This window comes from Aedes aegypti, chromosome 3, assembly GCF_002204515.2.
Source record: "Aedes aegypti strain LVP_AGWG chromosome 3, AaegL5.0 Primary Assembly, whole genome shotgun sequence".
Taxonomy (NCBI): Eukaryota; Metazoa; Arthropoda; class Insecta; order Diptera; family Culicidae; genus Aedes; species Aedes aegypti.
In genome coordinates this window covers 123,665,586-123,693,258 of record NC_035109.1, presented here as the reverse complement: position 1 = coordinate 123,693,258, position 27,673 = coordinate 123,665,586, and the positions used below count along the sequence as shown (strand labels likewise).

Genomic DNA, 27,673 nt, shown 5'->3' with positions numbered 1-27,673 from the left:
GCAAACTTCTTGCTTAAATTTTGATCTCGCCCTAAAAACCATTGGTAACCAAGTGTCCTGCTTGTTGTAACTGAACAAATCAATGGATTTTTACGTTTTTTAGCTATGGTACGATGGCTTTCGTCTTTCATCATTCATTTGCTCAAAAGCAACGAGCTGCACATTTGATTACCAATGATTTTTAGGGCGAGATCATAAGCTGTGCGAGACTTTTTATTATTAGCCCTATTGCGGAAAGCCCTCATAGCCTTATTGCCTAATGCAGCCTACTGACGCTCAGATGGTTTGACCAACATTGACTCCGCCCCCACAAGTGAGTCAAACCGATTTATGCTGATCCAACCGTTTGACCGGCTGTCAAAGTTTGTTGCAGCAACACGATATTTCTTCGCATGTTTTGAATGATCTCGGCAAGTCTAGTGAATTAGCGATTGTTATTTTTTTTTAAACCTGTGGCTTTGGGGAAGAATATTTCTACGATTTTTTTAACATTAATCGTAGTAAAGAAGAGCAGAACTTTCAAAATTTAAGTACCGTCGATGGGGGTGACAATGGGTCTAGCGGGTGAGATTGGGTCAAAACGGAAAAATATGTTTTGTGAAATATTTCAGCTAATAACGCTGATATTACTAAAATTAATAATTCATATGTTAGGGAACATATTATTACACATAATTCATAACAATATACCTTTTTAGAAATAGTAGTTTTTATGTACTACATCAATAAACTTGCATGTTGAAACTAGATAAAATTTACAACATAAAATTTCTCCTGTACAAAGTATCACTCGTGTACTCTAGCCTCTATCGTTGTATTAGTAGAATGTTGAAGGTCTTTTCAGTACACATCACAGGTATTTTCCGGAATCAAAACATTGAAAACGGAGGTGAGATTGGGTCAAGCAAGAACGATAGTAAATGAAATTCCAAGTCCACTTTTTTGACATTTTACGGTGCCGGGTGTTCTTTCTTTCATTAAGATGTGTTTATTCTTTCCAAATACAGCATCTCTGAAACATCAAACAAGTCTAGTTGAGTATTCCGTGCATTGAATAACAATACAACGCATTTTGACAACTTCTCAAACCAGCAACTGTGTCTCGTGCGCAGCAACATCGTAAATTTGTATCAAAAGGGTGTTTTTTTCGAAATATGATTATTTATCAGTGTTTTCATATTATAGAAATATCTCACGGAAGTACAAATGAGTTGGATCGCTGAAATACTGGGATTATGACGTCAACTTCTGCCTGCAATTTATTGATCGTGGAATATCGCACCGAAATTTAACTATTTGCGAAGGTTTAAAATAATCACTGTTTCAGTACACCTTTGGGGAAACTGAATGGGCTTTATAGCAATGGGGATGAGACTTTGAGGGAAAAAACAACAAAATTTATGTAAACTTGACGATAAATGTTGGATTTCCATATTTTTTTTTCATAGCTCTTCAATTTTCAGTATAATCTTTCTTTTAAGTGGGTTTTTCATACTTGTGAAACATCTTAGATATCTTTTTGTCTTGTTTGCATCGTTTTTTGTCAAGATTTTTCAGTTGTGAATGGTTTTGAAATCATATTCTCAAAAACAAGTTTTTTCAATAACAGTGACCCAATGTCACCCCCTCTATGGGGTGAGATTGGGTCATTTTTCATTCACTTGTGGTGCCGCTGTGAACAAATATTTGTCTTCAATGTTTTGAACAGTTGTTAATGTACCATCAAAGTACATACACACCAAATTTGAAGTTTATTGGAGTTAAATTGCGATAGTTATTCAAAACATAAATCGCACATATCCCTTTTTGACCCATTGTCACCCCCAACGACGGTACCTGAAGAAATGGATATTGATGAGGAATTCTAGTTATAGTCCACACGAAGTATTCCAACAAAACTCAAATTATGAGGGGTCTCTGTCGGGGAGTATTCTGAGCAATCATAGATATGGCTATGAATTTTTTTCCGAACATTATATCCAGAATCTGTAAGTGGTTTCCTCTAGTTTATCCACTTTGAAATTTTTACAGGAATCAATGAGTTGGACAGTAATACATGCTAAGGATACCAGCAAAAAATTTTCCTGAGATTCTACCATGAATTTTATCAATAATTCCTCTAGAAATGTATCCACAGATTTAACCAGAAATTCATCCGAGGAAAATCCTTCATAGGGGGCAACGTGGCGTAGTTGGCTACACGTTCGCTGTATAAGCGGATGGTCACGGGTTCGATTCCCAACAATTCTCAACAAAAACTTCGTCAGTAAGCTCAAGAACAACACGAGCCCACCCGTCTAACATCACGGCTGTCTGAAAGCGAACTCATCAGATCTAAAAATAGATTAGGTAATAAAATAGTGTGAATTTAGGCGTTGTACTCTAGTACAACATTTCAATCGATCCTCGCTCAAGTGATGTCCAATGACGAAATGCGTTTCCCATTAGAATACAGTTAACTATCCCATACTCCATATTAAAGGGACCATCGAGTTAGGGAGGTATCGAGTTACAGAACACAAAACCAGTGCAACTGCGATCCAAGGGACCATCGAGTTAGCCATGAAAACCAACTTTTACTATGGTTCTCTAACTCGATATCGAGATACGGAATATCGAGTAAGGGAGAGTTAACTGTATTAGTAAAATTGAGAATAAAAAAAACCTTTCAGCTATACACGGATAAAAATCTGATTCCCACACCATGTTTTACAAGTCATGAAATTCATAAATTGGTTAGGCCATGATATCAGGACGACAAATCATGGTTCCTGGAGTCATAATCATGATTCTTCATAAACGCAACATTCAGAGCGACATCACAAAGCGGTGCACTTTGCTTCAAGTCATTCGCATCGATCACCCATCATTCATCACGATAGATTGGATTATGTGGTAAAGTGCGTGGCTCTCAATCAGAAGGTTCTTGGTACAAATCTTGCTCTTCCATATTTTGTTTTTTTTTTGTTTTCATTTTATCGGGTTGACTGACAGAAATATAAATAGATTCGAAATGGATGCGTGAATCATGATTTTCAAACATGCGATGCACGATTTCAAGCACTCAGCTGCAACTTGTGTCACATTACGACAATCTGACTCATGATATCGTGAGTCTAAATCATGGTGTATTTTCATGAGATGAAAACACACTGGAATCATGATATCCGGGTGCATAATTATGATTTTGGATTCTGATTTTTACCCGTGTACCTTCAGGTGGCATACTTCCAGAGATTCCTTCAAAGGATCCTCTACAAAATAATGAGGATTTTCTCCACTGATTCCTTCAAAGATCAATCCGAAAAATTCCACAAGTAACTTCTTCAGTAATTCTTCAGAGCTGACTCCATAGCTGCGTACAAGAATTCCTCCAGAGATTGCTATAACAATTTCATTAAAGATTCTCTAGAAGTTAGTTTCAAGGGTTGCATCGCGTAACGCGCGGCATTACGTCATGAATTCTTTCAGATACTTCTCAAGAGATTTCTAAAGTAATTCATCACCAGAAATTCCCCCTAGGAGTTCACCAGAGCTTTTTTCATGGCTTTATCCTAGGATTCCTCCTTAAATTTCACAAGGAGTTGCTTCAGAAATTCCACCAGGATTTTTTTTCTAGAATTTGTTCAAGAAATTCTTTCCGAGAAATTAAGGTGAAGATGAATCGAAGCCAAACCTCAAATTTTCAAGAGCACAAATCTGGAGAACCAAACATCCGTTTTAAATGAAAACTTAATCGATTGGTCACTAGCTGGTGGTGACCAATCGATTAAGTTTTCAACTCAAACGGATGTTTGGTTCTCCAGATTCGTGCTCTTGAAAATTTGAGGTTTGGCTTCGATTCATCGTCACCTCAATAAATGGGTTTCATAAAAAAAAACTCCACCAGAAAACCAGAAAATCCTTCAAAAATGTCTACAGAAGAGATTTACTCCAGGAACTCTTACAATGATTCTACCCAAAATTTATCCAAGGATTCATCAAGGAGTTCCTCCAGGGATTCCACCAAGAATTCCTCCAAGGAAACCTTCAAGGATTGCACGAGAAATACTGCAAAAGAATCCATCAAAACTTCCTACACTGGATAACAGCAAGAATTCCTCTTGAGATTCCGCTTAAAATTGTTTGAGAGGTTCCCCAAGGTTATCCTCCTGAACTCTTCTCGGAAATCTTTAATAAATTCCTTTATTATTCCACTGATGATTCCTTCTTGTATCTCTGAAGAGACCCTACAAGGCATTCGTCCCTGTACTTCTGCAGGAATTATTTCAATAATCTACACATAAATTTCTCCGAGGATTCCTGAAAGAATTTCTCCATCAATTTCTTCCAGTATTTCTTGAAAGATTTTTTTCCAAGAAATCCACTAGGAAAAATCCTTCAGCGAATCCTTAAGGAACTCCTTCAGGGATTGCTTTTATAATTCTTCCATAAATATATTAAGGAATTTCTCCATTGATGTCTCCAGATATCTCCAAGGATTTTTCAAGAAATAGCTCCATGGTTTTTTTTTAAGAAATTTTCCCAAAAATATCTTCCAGGTGTTTCTCTAGGAATTCATCCTGAAAGTATTCAGAGAGATGTTTCGTTCAATCCTCTGAGTAAATATCAGTTGATTCCCTGGAGGAATTTTTGATAACCCTGAAGGTAAATCCTAATAAAACCTTTCAAGTATTTTATGGTAGAACTTCGGGCGAAACTCTGGTAGATTCTTCTGGTGAAAATTCTAGCACAACTTCGGTGATATAACAGTAATTTCTTGAATATATCACGGGTCCAAAAAAAATTTGGTGTGATTTGCTGGAACGTAATATAATAAAACACTGTGTTCTTGCCGTACAATGTTCATTAAAATCTGACTATAAGATTGCGAAAATCAAGTGCATCGAATGAAAAGCACATAAAAAATAATCAAATTGGAAAGTATGGGTTGATTAAGGATTATCATTTAATGTAAAATGTATGAAAGTCATATAATCATAATGGCATGATATAATCGAAAAGAAAACCATATCTCTTAAGGAACTCCTGATAAAATCCTTGAAAGAATCACAGAATCCCTATATAAACTCCTGATGGAATCCTTGGAGGAACTCCTGATGAAAATTCTGTAGGAATTCCTGGTTACTGATGGAAATCCTGATAAATTCCCTATAGCAATTCCTTATGATATCCCTAGAAAAAAACCCTGATGGAATTCCTCGAGGAACTCCTGATATAAGCACTGAAGGAACTCCTGATAGAACTCCTGGTGAAATTCTAGGTAAAATCTCTGAAGGAATCCCTGCAGGGCCTCCAGATGAAATCCTCAGAAGGGCTCTGATGGAATCCCTATTGGTACTTCTGAAAGAATACCTATAAAAACTCATAATGGAATCCCTGGAGGAACTCCTGATAGAATCCTTGGATGAATTTCTGAATATGTTCTTGAAGGAACTTCTGATGGAATCATTGGAGGAACTTTTGATGAAATTTCAAGAAGAACTTATGGTAGAACTCCTGGAGAAACTTCTAATGGAATTGCTAGAGGAGCTCATGTTGGAATCCCTAGAATGAGTTCCAGGTTTGTCAGAGACGAACCAGCCTCGGGCTGAAAGTCTCTCTAATAAAGAAAAAAAAAAGTTCCAGGTTCCAATCCCTGGAAGAACTTCTGATGGAATCTCTGGATGAATTCCTGGAAGAGTTCCTGATGGAATCCCTAGAACATCTGAAGAAATCTCCAGAAGAACACTGATGGAATCCCTAGAGGAAATCGCGATGGAATTTATAGAGGAACTTCCGATAGAATCCCTAAAAGGACTCCTGATAGAAATCCTGAAGGAACTCATGAACGAATGCTTCGTGAAATTCATGATTGAATCTAGAAGAATCTCCTGATGATCTTGTGTTTAATTCCCCAGAATAACTCCTGATCCCTATAGGTACTACTGATGGATTCCTAGAAGTAAATTTTGATAGAGAAATTTCTGGTGGAATACCATGAGAAATTCCAGGTGCATTTTCGGAAGGGATTTCTAAAGGAATTCTTACAGGAATTCCTTGTTAAATCATTGGACCACTCTTGATTAAATTTCTGGAGGAACGCCTGGTAATATCATGAAGTACCAATGAAATCCATAAAAGAATTTTGGTAGGGTTCCAAAAGATATTCCAAGAGTATTACCTACAAGAACTCCTGGTGGAATTCCTGATGGAATCCCTGTAGGAATTCCTGATACAATCCCAGGATGAATTTCTTGTTGAACTTTTGATGCAATCACAGGTAAAACTGCTGATGGATTCCCTGAAAATAATTCTAGAAAAATTACTTGGAGAATATTTAAAGATTCCCTTCCCCCATAATAAAGGTTCCAAGCACTCACACTGGAAGTTACCATTTGATGAAGATCAGCAGTTATATATGTAGAATGATGACATTTTTAGAGAATAACACTGTTCGACAAAAAATTTTTTTTGGCTGGATCAGGGACGCGGTTATATGGGTCTTGAAGTGCAAGAAAAGTGTAGAAAGAGGCCGTTTTCAAATGATTTGCAGCACCCCTGGATTAGTTTTTGACAAAGTTTGAAAATTTTGCATTTTTCATCAAAAAAAGCGTAATAAGCAAAATATCAATATATTTTCAAATTCAATTATTCAACCATTGAATTAGTCAAATCAATATTTTTTAGCCCTAGATCGCTTCAGGGAAACGTGCACCATTTCAGAAGAATATTGGCATCATTTTTATATATGAATTTGGAATGTTAACGATCATTAAACAAGCATATGAGGATGTGCACCATATAAATACTACTTATTTTTCTATTCCACACATCTGGTTCATTATATAATAATTATTGTAGGTTCAAGAAGACGCTTGATTAGGATTTAATTTTTTGTTCCATTTTATAAAGCAATGAGCAATGCAATCCAGTAACATTTGATTTCAACAAGGATACGAATACGGAAAATTGATGTGTCTGTTATGTTTATATGGGCTGGTTGGTCTAATAAACTCTTGGCAGTAATACAAAATTAGGTTGGACACTGACATGTAAGTGGTCTTACATGAGCTAGTCGGTTTATCAGGAGCCGATGGCGAAGTCCGTGAAAAATGTCATAATAATGTTATTTGCGATTTCCAAAGATTTTTAAAGGTACTCATTAAGAATAGATTACTTATCGTGAGGTCCATTTGTTATCAGAATATCCCTAGAAATTACAGACTAACGTAAAATAGCAACCAATAATTCAGTAATCAACAATTCCACATTTTTTGTGACATCATTTGACAGCCACTCAAGCAGGCATGAGATCTTTTTGATTCAGTTTGCGCACAATACTAATAATTTGTGAAAACTGATTTAGTGGTAACATGCCTACTTCTTACTTGTAAGATGATACAATTTCTGGTTAAACCATTTCCGTTTTTTTTTTTTGTTGGTTCTACATTTTACATATTTTTCAGCAATTTTAATCAAATTTTCAAATGGAGCGTTACTTTCTTGTTCAATGAGATGTTCTCTTCAAATGGGTTTAGTTGTAAGCATATTGGAAACATTAAGAAGTCGACCATTAAGGTTAATTTTAAACTCGTCTCCCATATAAGGACAAACGTGTCCATTTATGAGCCCCCATTCCCATATCCTCGAAACGAGTAAAAATGCTTTTCAATTAAGTGAAGAAACAATTTATCCATACATTTGTGATAAACAATTTTGCGAAACTTCTCGTAATTTCTATTTTTCTTTCTTTTAACAAAAAGACATAGAAAAACAAGTGTTTTACTCATTTTGAATATATCGCAATTATTTGTGAAATTCATTCCAAATCTCAAAACTGAAAGTTTGATTAAAATTGCCAAAAAAACATGTGAAATTTAGAACCGAAAAATAAAAAAAAAATATCGGAAATGGTTTAACCAGAAATTGTTTCATCTTACAAGTAAGAAGCAGGCATGTTACCACTAAATCAATTTTCACAAATGATTAGTATTGATTCACAAATGATTTTTGACTGAATCAAAAAGAGCTCATGCCTGCCTGAGCGGCTTTCGCAAAAAATGTGATAATGATAATTACTAAATTATTTGTTGCTATTTTATGTTATTCTGTAATTTTCCTAGGGATATTCCGAGGAAAATGAATGTCACGATAAGTAAACAATTATTAATGAGTACCTATCGAAAGATTTAGAAATTGCAAATAACAATGTTATCACATTTTTTTACAGACATAAACCGACTAGCGCATGTAAGACCACTTACATGTCAGTGTCCAACCTATATATATTTTGTTTTTCTGCTGAGAGTTTATTATACCAACCAGCCCATATATTCACATCACATCACATCACAGACACATCAATTTTCCGTAGTCGTATCCTTGTTGAACTCAAATGTTACTGGATTGCATTGCTCATTGCTTTATTAAATGGAGCAAAGAAATAAATCATAATCATGCGTCTTCTTGAACCTATAATAATTATTATATAATGAACCAGATGTGTGGAATAGAAAAATAAGTAGTATTTATATGGTGCACATCCTCATATGCTTGTTTAATGATCGTTAACATTCCAAATTCATATATAAAAATGATGCCAATATTCTTCTGAAATGGTGCACGTTTCCCTGAAGCGATCTAGGGCTAAAAAATATTGATTTGACTAATTCAATGGTTGAATAATTGAATTTGAAAATATATTGATATTTTGCTTATTACGCTTTTTTTGATGAAAAATGCAAAATTTTCAAACTTTGTCAAAAACTAATCCAGGGGTGCTGCAAATCATTTGAAAACGGCCTTTTTCTACACTTTTCTTGCACTTCAAGACCCATATAACCGCGTGCCTGATCCAGCCAAAAAAAAATTTTTGTCGAACAGTGTAATGAATTCAACAATGGTAGCAATTGTGAGCATTTTTTCCATAGAATAATAATATTATAGAAGAAAACTAAATTCAATAGATCAATATGGTTCCAACTTTGGGCAATAAACGAACACATTTATCTTAAATATTCTACCAAAATTGGGTAAAATGAAACGTCGAGTCCTCCAATTTAAAAATAGCTGTAGAATAAGAACAATCATAAGAAAAAACTCCTATGTACAGCCATTCCATGAAAAACCGATTTAGTGGGTCATTGAATTCCGTGAAAATTTGCTATTTTGTTCCTTATCCGAAACAAGGATACACGTGTTTTTGGATTTTTTGATTAGGGTGACCATTTCCGAAATAGGGTGACCAGAAAAATCGCGATTTTGCAAAATTTTTATTTTATAGAAAAAAATATAACTTTTGAACCGTTCGACCGATTTTCAATCTTTTTGGACGAAATGAGAGCTAAAGATTTTAACTTTTCGGGAAAAATATAAAATTTCAAACAAATGTTTTTTAACATGAAAAAATAACAATAATTTCCGTTTTTTCGAATTTTGCAAGCCTTGGAACCAAAGGGGCTACTGCTGTTCTCATTTTTTCTTTAAAGTTCAAAAAATTTTATGTTTACTGTCAAATTTTAGCTACGTATGTTTTTTAGTTTTCAAGATATATTGTTTTGAAAATTTACAATTTCTTAGAAGACCACTTTAGGGTATCAGAAATTATATCGGAATGCATTCACCATTGAGGGATTCCACGGAGGCATGCAAGTCGATTCTGATCGACCATTTCAAAAATATCTGAAACTTTGCACAGTTTTTCAGTTCCATCTAAATCGTCATTTTCCGATATCAAATCTTCAAGTTGAGTCTCGACTAACTTTTCAAAAGGGTGTATGTGAAAATGGTTCAAAAATATTCAAAAAGCTGCACAGCAAAAACGGTTCGTTCGATTGTTAGACAACTAAAGAAACAAAGTTAGACAACTAAATAAAGATTCCAAAAAAAATAAACACAGTAAAAAATTTTTTTTTTTTGCATTAAAAAACATCAATTTTGTCACAAAAACTCAAATATCTCAAAACCCTATCGGAATACCAACGTAATTTTTTGAAAGAAAACGGTCCATTATATTAGCTATCTACCATAAAAATTTGGTGATGGTAAGCCAATAAACAAAAAAGTTATGACATTTCAAATATTTCACAAATTTGACACTTAGTGAATTTTTTTTTTTTTTCATTGTTAATTTTTTTTAGGACCGCAGTTTGTTGCTGAATTTTTTGTTAAGGGTACCACATGAGGTTAACAAGTTGTTTTCATGATATTTTATTTAATTATTCATAACTATTATAGCATCTATTAGAAAGTTAGACGCGATCCAGTGTTGTGATCTAAAGTCTTGATAGTGTCATATTTTTTATTGTACGTAACTGAAGAAAAATTCTCTCAATAGTGTTGAAACCTTTTGATAAAAGAAACCTATAAGAAATCTAATACTGAAGACAAAAGCTACAAAAAAAGTTTTCTATACAGGTATACGACTAGTTTACCTGCAAAAAGTTTACCTCGTAGAGAACAAGGCGGGTCTATACCCAGGTGATCTAGTATACGTAAAGCAGGTCGGATTTCTCGGCGCTGGTTTTCTCAACAAAGTTAAAATCTGATTACACCTGGGTATAGACCCGCCTTGGTAGAGAATAGACTTTGTTAATCATATTTGGGAGAAAGCGAGTAACTTCAACAACATCAAAAACATGATAGGTACATACCATGAACATACTCACGAAAAAGCTAAAAATATACTACCACTATGGTTATAAAAGATTTAATTGTAAAATGTTTCTTCAGTCAAGCAAACGACACCAAACTAGTCAGTAAAAACTTAAAAGTGATTTTGTTTATTAAAATCTAACGAGCAACATGAGTAGTCGCTTTCTCAACTGTTGCATGCCGTTTGCAGAAAAAAAAGTGTTCGAAAGAGCTACAAAATCTCACCGAAAGTACCATAGATAAACTGAAAGCGGCTGGTTATGCTCTAATGTCTACATTGAATACAAATTTACGCATTTGTACGTCCTGCCGTTTGAACGTTGAAAAACGGGCAATCTGTACATCATCGGTGGATCAGGTTGCAGGAAGTTCGAAAACAACAACAACTGAGGAATTACTAGATGCACCGACAACAACTGAGGAGTTACCAGAAGTACCAAGTGCAGATAGTCTTGCCACGGTACCATCAGCGACATCTGTTTCAACAAATCAATCAAAAGATGAGTGCATCCAGAAGGTCAACATCGAACGCTTCAACGAAGAGATAGCTGGAATAAAAGTGACTCCGATTAAATGGACGAAGATGGGTTACGTCAATTATCCCGAGAAAAAATACCGTGAAATCAACGAAGCTGTACGAAGAAACCTCTTCAAATTAGGACCTGAGGATGTGGAAAATACAGACTACGATGAGGTAATTATGAATATGAAGGAAAGGTTCTCGAATCTAGCCACGACAAGGAAAGAAAAATTATTGATTTTGTCGATGCTGCCAAGCTCGTGGTCTATTCAAGACGCCATTGATGAGTTCAAAACCAATAGAAATACAGCAAAAGAGGCAAAACAATTCAAAAATAACTGTCTTGCAACCAAAAATGCTAGGTCGAGTACTTCATTAACAGATGAGACAAAAGAAAAAATAATTCAATATTTTGAAGACGATGAAGTAAGTAGAGCTATGCCTGGCCAAAAAGATTATGTATCTGTAAAAAAAGATGGAAAGCGTCAAGCAATCCAAAAACGATTAATGATGACTACTTTGAAAGAAGCGTATACACGCTTCAAGGAAATTAACGAAAATATTAAGGTAGGTTTTTCCTCATTTGCAAGCCTTCGTCCAAGGCAATGCAAGCTTCTATCCAATTCAGGAACACATAAGGCCGGAACAAATCTGAAAATCTTCATTTGTCACCTTCCATCAAAATGTATCGAGGGGGGGACAAAAAATAATAAAATGGAATTTCAGGGAAATTCAACATTTTTGTTCTCATATGGGGAAAACCATGTTTTGCTACATATATCCATCAAATCAAAATGTTTGAATAATAATCACGACATTTTTTATTGTACTCAACGTCGATCGTATAACATTTTAAAAAAAACGGCTTTCAAATTGTACTCTAGCTATTAACAATTTCAAGAAGTCTGCGAAAATATCTAGATTGATTCAATTTGGTCCAACATGTATGTTATATTCCCGGTCGGTTCAGGATCTTTTCGTTATGGAAATTTCCTTGACTTCCCTGCTCATAGAGTATAATCGTACCTGCCATACGATATACGAATGCGAAAATGGCAACTTAGGCAAAGAAAGCTCTCAGTCAATAACTGTAGAAGTGCTCATAAGAACACTAAGCTGAGTAGCCGGCTCTGTCGCAGTGGGGACGTTAATGCCACGAAAAAAAGAACGAATTACAAAACTAGCAAAAAAAAAAACACGAAAAATAATGAAAATTAACACTGAAAATAAAATATTTTATTGATTTTCCCCTTCTGACTTTTTGAAAATTTTGAAGGGGGGGGAGACAAAAGTAAAATTTCAAATTTGTTCCGGTCTAATGTTTGTGTGTGCACAACACACGAAAATATTAACCTAATCTTACATAGTTTGAAAAGAATCAATTTATCAAAGGATATTAAAATGTTAACTGGTAGTCTTTTGTGTGAAAATACAACATCAAATTGCTATCTACGATCTTGTTCGGATTGTCCAGATTCTTCATCATTGGAAAATACTTTATTCGCTGAGTTTGAAGAAAATTATATTGATCAGTTATCATTTGAGCAATGGGTGACCACGGATAGGTGTGACCTAGAAACTATTGTAAAACCTGTAGATGAGTTTGTGTCATTTTTTGCTTGAAATTAGAAAGTTTAATTCCTCACGACTTTATTAAAACAGAGCAATCCCGCTTTTTAAAAAAATACGAAAAATACATTACAAGATGGTGAATTTTTAGTCATTTGTGATTTTTCTGAAAACTATAGCTTTGTATTGCAAGATGAAGTGCAGTCCCATCACTGGAACGTACAACAAGCTACAATTCATCCATTCGTTATTTATTTCAATGGAAGTACGCAAATTGAACATTTTAGTTTTATTGTAATTTCCGAAGATTTAAGACACGACTCAGTATCTGTAAATTTGTTCATTGCCAAAATGATTAACTTTTTACGCGTTGATAAGGATAAAGAAATCAGAAAGATATATTTCATGTCTGATGGAGCAGCATCGCAGTACAAAAACCGTAAGAATTTTTCGAGCCTATGTCAATTTAAATCAAAGTACGAAATTGATGCAGAATGGCATTTCTTTGCTACGTCACATGGCAAAGGTCCTTGTGATGCTATTGGAGGAACCATAAAGCGCATGGCCACAAGAGCAAGTTTAGCCAAAGAACGTGAGCATCCAATTAAAACTGCAAAAGAACTATTTGATTGGGCGAATCGCAGAAAAGAAGAAGATTTAACAAAATTATCATTTTGTTTTACTACTACTGAAGAGTACGAATTAACGGCATCAGAGCTCAGCGAGCAATATAATAACGCGAAAACGATCCAAGGAACCCAAAAATTTCACTGTTTCATTCCATTGTCAGAAAATAAAATTAAAGCAAAACTATAATCGAACTGTACTGATAATGATGCAAAAGTGTTCGATATTGTAAAAAAATTGAATAACAATAAATAAATAAATAAGTATTAATAAAATGTTTTCATGATCTCATAACGCATACCCAAATCCAAAACTTTTAAAGTTTATATATAACATTTAGAAACTCATCGATCATACTCTAAAAAAAAATGCGTGGTAAAAAAAAATTTTATTTTCGTGTTAATTCATTTTAATTTATACATATATACATATACATATAATATTTATACATATACATAATATTTATACATATAATATACATAATACTAATGAATACATGAAAACGACTTGTTTAATTCACGCAAGGCCCTTAACAATAAAATCAGCAACAAACTGCGATTCCCGTAATAATTTACACCGAAAAAAAAAATTTTTTTTCTACTAAATGTGAAAATTGTGACATGTTTGAAATGTCATAACTTTTTTGTTTATTGGTTTACCATCACCAAATTTTTATGGTAGATAGCTAATATAATGGACCGTTTTCCCTCAAAAAATTACGTTGGTATTCCGATAGGGTTTTGAGATATTTGAGTTTTTGTGTCAAAAATTATGTTTTTTAATGCAAAAAAATTTTTTTTTTACTGTGTGTATTTTTTTTGGAATCTTTATTTAGTTGTCTAACTTTGTTTCTTTAGTTGTCTAACAATCGAACGAACCGGTTTTGCTGTGCAGCTTTTTGAATATTTTTGAACCATTTTCACATACACCCTTTTGAAAAGTTAGTCGTGACTCAACTTGAAGATTTGATATCGGAAAATGACGACTTAGATGGAACTGGAAAACTGTGCGAAGTTTCAGCTCAATAGAAAAAAATGAATTAAAAAAATTACCAAATTTTGGTGCTGTTGCTTGGAATCACTCCATTAGCGGAAGTGGCAAGTGTGCCACCTTAAGCAAATTGTTCTCTAACTTTGCCTAAAGCTTATAAAATCCACTAATTTAGCCTCATGATGTTAGTTTCACATCTTTTCATAACCACTGTGCCATTTAAAAAGAAAATAATTTCAAAAAGTATTAGTTTTGGAGCTTCTCAAATATCATCCAAAATAACCGATTTTTGGGTGTGTCACCCATATGGGGCAAGACAGCCACCGAATGAACATCGCATGTAATTCTACTTGAAATGAAATTTTATTTATTTCTTATTAATATTACTTACAACGCAGACGCTAATCGATAATTTTAAAAATAATTTTAGGTTTACCGTAATAAGGGGATGCTTTATAACAAGGTTCAAAACATGCGTAATTCCATATTACTCAATTCGTATAACTAAAATAATTATTTTCGTCTCCATTTAATACAATATATGTTTTACCCTTACATTACGGCAAATATGTATAATTTTAAACTACAGGGGTCACCCACTATTATGGGTCATTTCCATTTGAAATGCGTGTGGAACAGAGTAACTAATAATCGTGACAAGGTGACCCATAATAGTGTGAGCAGTGTAGATCAGCACTAAATAACGGTAAAATAGTGATATAGATATGTAAAACGGTACTCAATAAGCCGAAAACCATGTTATTATTGAATATTTTGAGAAAAAATCACTTTGTCAGTTATTCCCCTACTACACTCCAGTAACTACTACTGGTGCCTCATTTTGGTTTATTATTATGATTTTGTTGATGATGTTTACATTTTTATACATTTCACCCCAACAATTTTAGTTTACTAAGTAGGTGGCACACTTGCCCCAATAAGTATACATTTCAACTAAACTGGATTCCGTATGTAAAACTAAATAATGTTTTCGTTCAAATGCCACAATAACTTACACATTTGAATAGTTTAATGATGTACAGTACGTTAGAAAAATCTGTTAATAATTTACCCTTCACCATGCTATTTAGAAACAACGAAACCTTATAAAAATCCACTCCAATTTGGTTGCATTTGCACAAGTTGATGTAAATACGTGAAAAATAGAGCAATTTTCATCATATTTTGATCATTGTATTATGAATTATAGGGAAACATATTGTTAAGCTCAAAGAGAAAATATATATTGTAGTTTTTATAAAAAGCAGAGGTGGCACACTTTCCCCTATGGCACACTTGCCCCAAAGTCCGCTATTTTACAATTTTTGAAAAATTGTTGTGTTATGATTCATTACGCAGCTCAAAACAGTTGCGTAGTGAAAAAGCGTTGCGTAATGAATCATTACAGCTCTGGTTTCAGTTTTGTAATGACTATTCCCGCAGTGCATACTTCAGTGCAGGAAAGTAGGCCGCTTCATGACAGATTGGCGTGATGGAAAACAGTCTATAAGGGCCGGTTTGCTACTGGCAAGAAAAGGAATCGCCTATCTCGATGCGTGGAAAATTTCTCCCCAGAAATGGTCAAGAAAATCACTTTTTTCTGATCACAGTACGCAGTTGAGAAGAAATGTCACTTCAGGGGGCTCTCTGTAAGAAATTTCTTGACCCTTTCAGTCAAGGAATTTCTTTACTTTTCTTGAGCGAAACAGCATACTTAGCTTTACGATGAAAAATTGCAAAAACTTCCTTTTGAAACTGTTTAAATGCATATCAACTGATATAGGACCAGCACTAATCATATAATAGTTAAGGCTCCCTCAAATCTACGCTACTTTTTACGGCGACAGCGACAAATACTCGTCGCGATTTCGTTGTTGTGTCGCTGCAAGCACTCTTCTATGGAACCATCTTGACTGACACGACGCGAATCGCAGCAAAATTGCGTTGCTGTGACTAAGACGCACTCATCAAACAATGCATGCAGCGAAACATTAGAGAAATCGCTACGACTGTTTGTCGCTGTCGCCGTAAAAAGTCGCTCAGATCTGGGGGAGCCTTTAATCTGCCTCAATTATAACATATTATGTACTACTCGGATCTCTATGATGCGCTTTGAACGTCAACTAGATAGGCTCTACAATAGAGTGATGCAAATTTTGAAATGTTTGCTCCCCTATTCTTAAACGATTTTAACTATTGTAAATAGCATCCTCCCAAAGTTTGAAGTGATTCGGAAGAAATTTGACTGTGCACACGCCATTTGAAGTTTATATGGAGATTACTATGGAAAACGCCAATCTTTTGTGTTCAGCCCTCTATCTTTTCGTCATAATATTTTATGGAAAAGTGAACAAATTCTTCTAATGTGAAATCCTCCTAGCTACAACATTGGACCTCAGGATAAATTATTATTCATCATTATAAAGTTGGTTAGCATGTAGCATGCTTCACCATCTGTTTGACAGGCAACAGTGGTACTCCTGGCGGGAGAAATTGGTCAAAGTAATCCAGGCTACTATGTTCTACAGCAAAAAAGCAGTGTTGCTCTGAAAGCAATTGAATGATCATCTCAGCATGATTTAGACTTTGTTATGAATAATAACAAATTACCCTTACGTCCCATCGAAATGTGATCTTCGGCAAAGTTGTAGCTGGAAAGTTTTCACATGAGATGCGTGTTTTCACTTTTTTTAGATTATTATGACGAGCAGTTAGAGGACTGAACACAAAAGGTTTGCCTATTCCATAGTAATTTTCATGTAAACTTCAAATAGCGTGTGCACAACTATTTTTTTTCCGAATCACTTCAAATTTTGAGGGGATCATTTTCATCATAATTGACTTCGCTTAAGCATAGGGGAGCAAAAACTTCAAAATTTGCATCAGTCTACTCTCATTGAAAGTTGAGTCACTTCTGACTTCAATATAGTCTTGAAAGAAACTAACACTCATTCCAATATTTATTATTCACCTATATGAATATGTAAACTGTTATCAGAGTTGGAACCTTCAAAGCAAAATTTCGTTCAATTCTTGACTTGACGAGACGCAATCAGTAAGATTTCAATATCCGTCAATCCTGTTACAATCTCGAAAAAGACGAACGGAAAGTGACCCGATTTGAAATGACACGGTTCCATCATCATCCCATCCTGTGGGGACACCTTGACGAAAACGGATATGGATGATGGATATGGTGAAATCTTTGAAAGTTGAAGATGCTAAACGAGAGGAGTGAATTTCATGTCTTTGTCGCATGGGTGGGGCGCTACGATGACTGGGAACAGGTGGATTTTGATCAGATTAAAATTTTCTGTTCAGAAGGGTATTAGACCTCAGCTGTAAAAGGTTTGAAATTGGATTTGTAATACATACAGTAAAAAATATAAGTGGTAATAGCGACATTTCTCCGATAATCATATGAATTTAAAGGTATTTTTGAACAATAGTCTAAAGATTTGAATTGTTAGTACAATCCATAGAAGTTGTTCAAACTAAAATGTACCTCGCCCAAAAACGCGATAGCAAATTTCGATATATTTTTACTGTGTTTGTTTATTTTCTTCATCCAGCCTACCCAATCCTGAGTAAGGGATATAACATAATATTATGGAAGTTGCCTTCTAGATGTTGGATGAGTGGCATTGCTCATTGCTGATATTAATATATCCAGGAAATTCCATGATGAGAAGGGTTCGATCAATAAATATGCAAATTAACTCTGAGAATTATCAACGTCCCAGATCGATCGTACTAGACTGCTTCAAACCCCTTTCATGAATTTCATTTCAACCCACGAAAAAAAACTATCGTCGTAGCCTTCATAGGTCATTCGTCACCTAATAACCATTTCATTCAGAGCTTTTCCGACAAACTCCCACCGCCAACGCGTCTAATTTTGTTATTCTCAAAATAAACGTCACCAAACCAACAAAAGCCCATGACTTTGAAAACAAAAATGCCACCTGAATTCAACAAGCTTCCACTTTGGCCATGATTGAATCAGAGGAGGGGCAGAACAGCCAGCTGCTTGCCTAGTGCCTTGGTTCAATATCCACCTGTGGCTTTTCAATCGTTCGTTCGTTCGTTCGCCTGAAAAACAGCGACGGGCCGGGTGGAAAGCAATTTCTCCTGATTGAAATTTATTTTTATATCCCTCCAATGTCACGTATTGCCTGGGCTTGACACTATGGGAATTTTGCATACAAACTGATTATCAGAAATGATTTTTTTGTCAGTTTGAAATAATGAGTTTTTTTGTGAAATTTTAAAACTTTATCATTGTGTTTAGAATTTTCCAAAGTTATTCGCCAAATCGTACACTTCAGGTTAATTATCAGAACTCCAAGTCTGAAAAACTTCCTGTACGAGCTGGAGTTCCCCAAAGTAGCAGTTGGAGGCATTATTTATACAATATTTCTACAGTTGACTTACCTGAGTTACCTCTGGGATGTCGAAAATCGTTGTTTGCAGATGACGCAGGTCTCTCCGCTGAAGGACGAAGCCTGCGTGCAATCTGTAGTAGATTGCATACTTCATACTTGCAAAATTGGAAGATTTCTCCTAATGCTTTCAAAACTCCCACATAAAACAAAAGCTCTTTACTTGGAACCTTCAAATAACTTTGTTGTTACAATGAGAGGGGTTTCAAAAAATTTGTCAGATGAAGTTAAGTATCTAGGGCTCATGCTAGATAAAAAAAATATCTTTCAAAAATTCAATGCGCTACCCAGACAACCAGAAGTCGCATAACAGTTTACGAACAAAGTCATTTATACATACAAATTACATCACACCCGCACTACATGGTGAATGAAATCGTTTAATCGATGGGTTTCCCCGCATAAAACGTTATTTTCTGAGTTCATATGTACATTATGTTTCGTCCCGTATACTCGTACAAAGTAAGTCGGATCAATCCGTAGCAACTGCCAAATGAACTTTGTTATCATAAATTAAGTCGCATAAGAGTACAGATTAGTTCGCAATAAAATTGATACACTCGCATTGCATGCTATTTTTCATCATATAATAATGCACGTATATCGCCTCCACTTATGTACGTATAAGGCCTTTTTGCACCATCTTATACGTGTAACTTTCCACATATAAGCATCGCATAACGCAAAAGGTGATTCCGTTGTACGTACATTCTGGTTGTCTGGGTACTTCTAGAGACAATGTGAATGTAGCCCTTATTCACGAATAAAGTTCCCAGAAGTTAAACTCCCGACATTCTTTGGTTGTGTTGCGGAATGGATATCGTTGCGAGATACATTCAAATCTCTCATAGACTCAAATCCACAGCTATCGCCTACCGATAAATTGTCATATCTTGATGCTTCCCTTTCCAAGGATGCCAGAAATCCGTTGAGCGCATTGCTGCAAATTATGCCGTCGTATGAACGGGGTAACGCGCCCTATCTGCCATGCTCCACCAACAATCGCAAGATCACTCACCCACTCCAAAACTACCCACTTCTGCTGTCAGTTCGCCATTTTCTTCGTCGTCTCAAGCAAGCACATCGAATCAGTCCACACACGCTCGACTTTCGTCGACAGCAGAACCACAGACAAACAGACGTAACACTTAGAATGAATCTCATTCAAAATCATAGTCACGAGGACATATACGCCCAATGCTAAAAACGATGTGTTTGGCCGACAGGCCAACAGATGGCGGTAGTGTGTAAACGTCAAACACGAACAAAAACGACGCGAGCACTGCAGGTGGCGGATTGGCCACCTAGGGGAACTGGGGGTAAAATGAACACACTAAGCAATTTTCATGTTTTCTTGCTTATGAAGCTGTCAGATTCTTTTTAAATAGCTTAGAATTGAAGAAGGATGTTTATGCAATGTAACAAGTTCCAATATTGTGATCAAAATAGAATTTTATTAACATTATTATAATTTTGAAAATTTCATTCCACAGAGTCAATGTTCTAAACATGTGGGTAAAATGAACATGTAACGGGGGTAATATGTATACTGGGGGTAAAATGAACATGCAGTGGGGGTAAAATGAACACCATTCAAATTTAACGGGTTGCGGCATGTTTCTCGGCTTCTGGTACATGATCGATGCATATCTCACAGACATTCCGGAATCGATGGAACGTTTAGCTGCGACCATTTGGATGATGGTCCATGTCTGCCTTTGTATTTTCTCCGGAAAACTCTCGGCATCTGAAATAAAATCCGGTAGTAATCGCCCTGCCATGGTGTTCATATTACCCCCATCTCGAGTGGTTCATTTTACCCCCAAAGAATCAACTTATTCAAATCATTTGTTCAAAGAAAGTAGAAGATAAAAGAACTTTAAATTTCCGTCTACTTATCATATATATCATATATGATGTGCTGCGCGGTTTAATAGATTATAGATAATTTTAGTCATAAAAACCTTAAATTCCGCGAGTGAAAATTTACATCATATGAGAAAACGGGGAGGCGTACTTTGTTTTTGTTTACTTTTCCAGCTTTTGACAGTTCTCGATCTCGCTATAGTTGTCGAAATAGTTTCTTAGTCTGAAGATTAAGGATGGTGCTAGGTTTTGCATAGATTTATAGCATAATTACCGTAAAACACAAACCTGTTCATTTTACCCCCCCTGTTCATTTAACCCACAGTTTCCCTACAATATTTTTAAATTGACCGTTAAAAAGGTGGTCGATGGACAATGATGAGAGTGTGACGTCTGTTTGTCTGTGGCAGAACCCTGATCACCATCAGCCAATGCCTCTAAGGAGTGTATTGAAAATAAGCTATTCACCAATTTTTCATTCAAATCATGTAAAAAATTGATATTTTATTCAAACAAAAAACTGATCCTGTATTGTACAAGGTTTAACTTGAACATAAAGAAGACCGGATGAAATTAAAACTATTCTTTTACGAACTTTCGAACTTTTGATCGAACACTCTTCATCAAGTTCCGGACAAGAGTTGCATCACATTTTTTGGACGCTTGAGCCCAAATTTTTTTGAATTCCTGCATGTTCCCAGCTGCTTTACCAGTCTTCTTGAAGACCCTCTTCACGATTGCCCAGTCACGTTCGGTGGGTCGAAGCTGAGGGCAATTTGGTGGATTGATGTTTTTCTCAACAAAATCTATACCGTTTTCCGCAAGCCAATTGAGAGTAGTTTTGGCATAGTGAGCCGACGCTAAATCCGGCCAAAACAGTGGAGGGGTACTATGCTTCTTATATAAAGGCAGCAATCTCTTCTGAAGACACTCAGATCGAAAGATTTCCGCATTTATAGTTCCGGTAGTGTACAAAAATGTCGACTTCAAACCACAGGTACATATTGCTTGCCATACCAGCACTTTTCGACCAAATTTCTCCACTGGAATCGACCTGTCCGCATCGCTTACATCCTCCCCTACGACGGCAGTAAAGTATTGTGGACCCGGAAGGGTTTTTGAGTCCTCCTTTACATAGGTCTCATCGTCCATCAAAACGCATGCCTTCGGACGCTGCAAAAGACGCGAGTACAACTTCCGGGCCCTTGTTGCTGCTCACTTCTTCTGTTCTGTTCTGAGATTTTATGCTTCTTGTAGGTCTTCACATGGTTCCGCTGCTTGATTCGCTGGATCATACCGACACTTGTTCCTGCTTTTTTGGCCAAATCACGTATTGACATCGATTTGTTCTTCATGATCAGAGATACCACTTTCCGGTCCAGTTTTGGGTTGGAAGAACCGGGTTTTCTGCCTCTTCCTGCCCGAGGAGGAACAAATAACTCCCCAATAACTTATGCATACCATTTTTTGGTATCATACCAAAATTAGGTATTGTTCAGTTGTCAATACCTTAATTTGATATTATAATGGTATTGAAAAAAATCTTTAAAACAATTAAAAATACTTCATTGAGGTATTAAACAGCTATTGAGGTCTGCTGGAGGTATTGAACTACAATTGAAAAATTTCATTTTTATATGAAAATCCATCAAGTATTATTGAGGTATTACAATACCTGATCTAGTTATCAGTTTGGTGTTCGTAGAATATGCTTGAGATATTATTTGAGGTATTTTACCTCTTATGCAGGGCTAATTCATACCTCACTCAGGTATGTAGTATTGGAAATTATCTGGTATGGAATACCTCAATTTGGTATTCAGTAGTTATTTTCTTCTGCTCGGGTGGTAGCTCATCCAAAGTATAGTGCTCCCCAAACTTGTTAATGATTCTATTAACCTGGGTTTTATCACTTGCATGATGAATTCCAAAGCGCTTCGCCAATTTTCACATAGTAATACCCTTCTCACTTAGCCATGTGTCAGAACCTTTTTTTTCACTTCCTTTTCAATACGCGACATTTTGGAAACCAAGAATTTGAACCGCGCATACAAGTAAACAAACGAAAGCTGACAGGCAAACGAGCAGCACGCAGTGATGACAACATAAAAAATCATCACAAATACATGCGTACAACGCAAATGTATGTGGATAGCAGGCATTGCAAACTCATCTGAGCGTAGAGATCATCTTTGCATGTTGAAAAGATATTATCCCTAATCCAAGAGCAAATTGAGATGATACAATCTTTCCATCTGGAACATAAAATGATTATCATTGACAGTTTATAAACGTACTTTTGTAAGACCAAGTGTATGGTATCCCACATTTTTGGAATATGATTGTGGAAAAAAAATTTCTAGCTCAGTGAGGAGCTGGACCGGTCCTTGAACTTTTGTCAGTGATTTTCACTCAAACAATGGTAGTTGACAGATATAGTCAGACGAATTCGTCAGCATTCAAGATTCTTTAGAACAATTGACGATAACTGATTAACGAATACTTCTTGTATCTTACACCTATGAATCCATATTGTGCTTCTCCTCAATTGGTTTTAAGCGAGATCAACAATACAATTTGTTTTGTAAAAATTGAATCGAACGATTGTATTAAATTTATTTATATGCTTGTCTAATTTGTGTACATATTACTGACACGGTGCCCCGATAGACCGTTATTATGCAAAAAAATGTCCATCAAATCTGAGCACAGGGCTCGATTTCTGAGGTGATTCTGCACCTCTGGGCCAATTTTTAAAAAAATCCCTAGGAGGAATCTCGAGAAATCTTGATTTGAAGTTTTTGACTTAAAAATTCAATATAATCCTTAATAAAATTTTGCATTAGCACTGAAAAAACCTACAAAAACGCTCAAAAAGTTGGCCAAACTGTTCTCAACTAGCATATAACTGTTACCATTGTTATAATTAGTAATATTTAAAACTGACTTAACATACCAGAGTGGCTTAAGTATGTTTTTAAATGGCTTAATCCAGTTAGCTTAGTTCAATAGAATGAAATCAAAGCAATAAATTCTTATATACAATTGATATTACGTTCGATAATCGTGAAACATTCAATGCTGAATATAAGTAATTTAAAGCTTATTTTTCGATTTCCACACTAAGTGACCAGCCCACCAAAGTCTGCCGTATTTATTTTGCTTAAAAAAATTCTACATACTACTAGTTTTCCACCGAGTTCTGCCCTCACCATTCTGTGTAAAAATATCCTTTTCAATACTCCAGCCAGGATTATAACTACACGGGAAACATGATTGTCATATGTCACAAGTGTTCGAAAATTAACAAAGTCTTTCACAACTTCAAACAAATCCTCAATGAGTATTTACTACTTTAGATCAGCATCACCAAGAATTCCACTCTATATACCTGCAACAATCTTCGTTTTTTTTTTCGGAATTCATCGTCAATCTGTATATTGATTTCTAGATCACGATCGACTCAGTAACGAAATTCTAGCTGCTGCAGGTAATATCAAAGGCTTAAAAATAAAACATAAAGCTGATAGGATGGCAAATACAATGATGTGTAAGAATTGTAGACGAGGAGCCTATTTTTTTTTGGAAAATTACATGGAATGGAAGGAGATGAGTTTCAGAATTTACTGTTCAATATTGCGTTTTGTCGCATATACTCCTTGATTTTGCAGACGATGACTTTATTGAAATCGTCCGCAGTGCAGTAAAGCAGAGTTTGACTATTTTAAAGGTGAACAACTAGGATAAGCTTGTCATATCATGTACTCTACCCAAACGTATATGGTTGCATGTAGACAAGAAAGGAAGTTCAGATTTGTTGGTGCTGAAGCAGTGCTTGATGGAGATGTTCAGTTGTGTTCAGAATAATAGTAGTGTAAGCCGATTTCCATACAAAATGCTCAACTTTGGCATTCTGTTACTTTCTTTCCATAGGAGGCATGAAATTTTGGCAGTAAACTACAAATATAGTCAATTTCATTATCACATAATTTGTTAATTTTCACACAACCGGTTAAAAAGTTAAGCACCAGGCGAAATCGTTCAAAATAATAGTAGTTTTCATTATTTATATATCCGCTGTATTTTGAGTTTTTGAATTTTTCTAAATTTTAAGCCGATTACTCATAGGGAAACAAAGGAACAGCATGCCAAAGTTGAGTATTTTGTATGAAAATCGGCTTTCACTACTATTATTCTGAACACACTTATGACGTATGATAATAATGATAACACACGTGTACTAGCTGTGAATATCTCCTTTTATGGATTATATAACCAGCTTAGGGACCAACTTGCAAGGGGAAATAACATTCCAACACTGTTGCTTGATAAAGGCTTATCTGATTTCATAGATCAATTACTTCGTTAACAACTTCGGCAAAACACCTCGCGACCCTTTATCGCAGAACACTGAAAAGTGTTTCGAAAACTAAATCAGTTTTCAATAAAAATGCAAACAGAACATCGATGAATGCAAGCATGCCTAAATGAATCACGATTGTCAATTTGCCCTGTATAAAACGCTTATTATTGGCTCTATAAGCACATTTATTTGAGAACAGGAGCGAAAACTATTGCGTGATAAAATAGGCAAACTTTAGTGAGCTGGTCATTTAGTGAGAATGCCGGAAGAAAAAGTTACATCATTCAGGTGGAGGTCAGCGGCCCCGTGGAAGACATTCGTGTATGTTCATTCTGATATTGACGTGAGCGTACCAGAGCTACCAAATCATTCTAGTTTTGAAACAAATGATTGATACCTGAGACGAGACTCGCGAAGACGGTCTTCTTTTTCTGTGATTGCTGAGTTTTTTCTTATTCCCCTTTGTTTTTATACCAATTATGCGCATGCTGTTCAAATCCTCACATGAACCTCTCAGCAAAAAATGATTGAGTTTGCATCAAATCGAATCATAAATAGCCGTTTGAGTGAAATGTCATGCCAGCAAACGTAGCAAACATTAGAAATAATTAATCTTCTGCTTAGATTTATCAGAAACTTTGAAAAAAAAAACTGCTCCACCAACTGAGGTTTTAATAACAGTTTACTTTGAACACAATACTTTTCACTTTTTCAGCCATAAAAACGGTGGGCTGCATTTGACGTTTCGTGAGAGGGGAATCTGGGCTGCATATGACGTTGATATTTTTCCTCTTCGCGAGTCTCTCTCAGATTGATACTAGCTCTATACAAGTATAAAAACTATAGAAATCTATGAAAAACAAAATCTTAAGCCACTCTGGTAAGTTTAGTTAGTTGTTAATGTTTAATAATAACAACGGTAACAATTTTATACTAGTTGAGAACAGTTTGGCCAACTTTTTGAGAGTTTTTGTAGTTTTTTTCAGTGCTATTGCAAAATTTTAATGAGGATTATATTGAAATTTTTAATCTTAAACTTCAAATCAAGATTTCTCGAGATTCCTCCTAGGGTTTTTTTTTTAAATTGGTCCAGAGGTGCAAAATAACCTCAGAAATCGAGCCCTGTGCTCAGAATAGATGGACATTTTTTTTGCATAATAACGGTCTGTCGGGGCACCGTGACTGAAGAATGTGTGAAGGGAACATCAGCTCAACCTCAAGCTCATCTAAAAACCAAACGCGGTTTGTAGAGATAAATTAAATGGGTTGAAACATAGAGGAATCATTGAATAATGCATTTCTAGCGGATTTGTAGTATGGTAATCTTTATTATTTGATGTCACGTTGACCCACATATGTTAAACAACAATAATGTTGAATAATCTTGTTAAATCAATTTTCTGGGGAAAACAGCTCGTTGAATCCATTGAGACGACGTTAAGGTATTTCTCATATATCTTGGTTGAACATGGGATGAGGGCAATTTACACAGAATGAACTCGGAATCCCTTCACGGAAGTGTCTGCGTTACCTAATGATAAACGGAAATAATGTTTTGATCTTTTTTAATATGACTTTAACTATAACTATGACTATAACTAATACTCTTCAAATAACCCACAAGTATTAGTACTTGTTGATCCTAGAATTGATTTGCATGATTGACAGTGTCACTGATTGAGAATTTGTTACGCATGGTTTGCTTAGGTTAAAAGATTCTATTGATCACGGCATAAAAATCAACAAGGCAGTCTCTTTACTGATGTAAATATCAAGTTTCATTGTAAACATGTGACGTCACTCCTATCGTACCATATACCTTCCGGACCACTAGATCATTTTTTTCGAAAATTTGTTCGAGGTGGATAGGAATGACGTCGTCAAGTAGCTGTCAGTTTTCGGAATATATCACCTTCTTAATTTTAGTACACCGTGCTATTGATGATCAAAAGAGTCAGAGATCTAGGGGAAAAATCGATCAAAGAGCTCAAAGATAATATCTTGTTATTCTATCCATATCCCACTCAGATGATCAAAAGATGAGATGAAATGTAATGCCTGGTGGATAGCTTATTTTACGATACACTCATTACCCTCGTATCTACCACTCTCGTAGGAAGTTCCCGTAATGTTCCTGCCACTTTGTTGCTGCAAAGATCATCGACAACCTGGGCAGCCGCAGTTCGCCCGAGATCCTGCTTCTCAACTGAGCCTAGTTATGAAAAATCTCGTTCAAAAATTACAGTTACATCGCTTCTCCGATCGCCAAGAAATCGGAGGTGTGGGTAATCCTATCGTCGTTTCGTACCATGCTGTTTTCGTCCGAATAGTTTCTCGCTGCTCGAATTTCGTCGCTGATGCACATTATAACGTCCTGAAGAAGTTTACAAGGAACATACCGTCAAATCTCACCATGGCTGACCCTTAGTTCCACGAACCTGGACCTATTGATACCCTGATCGGCATGGAAATGTAGATGTAATGAGAAACCGATTCTACAGAACACCGTCTTTGGTTGGCTTTCTTATTATACTTTGGTATCAACACCACCCGGACTTGCCTCCATTTAGTTGAAAGATATCCCAGAAGAAAGCTTGATTAGAATGTCACTAGAATAGGGATAATATTTTCCTTGCACTTTTGAAGATGCATAAGATAAAT

General features: G+C 35.6%; 1 protein-coding gene across 2 annotated transcripts in view; it reads left to right on the top strand.

Annotated features, from left to right (window-relative positions):
- LOC5577087 overlaps positions 1 to 27,673 on the top strand; it is a 392,448-nt gene that overhangs the window by 161,037 nt on the left and 203,738 nt on the right. The gene's annotated exons all lie outside the window — the stretch shown is intronic.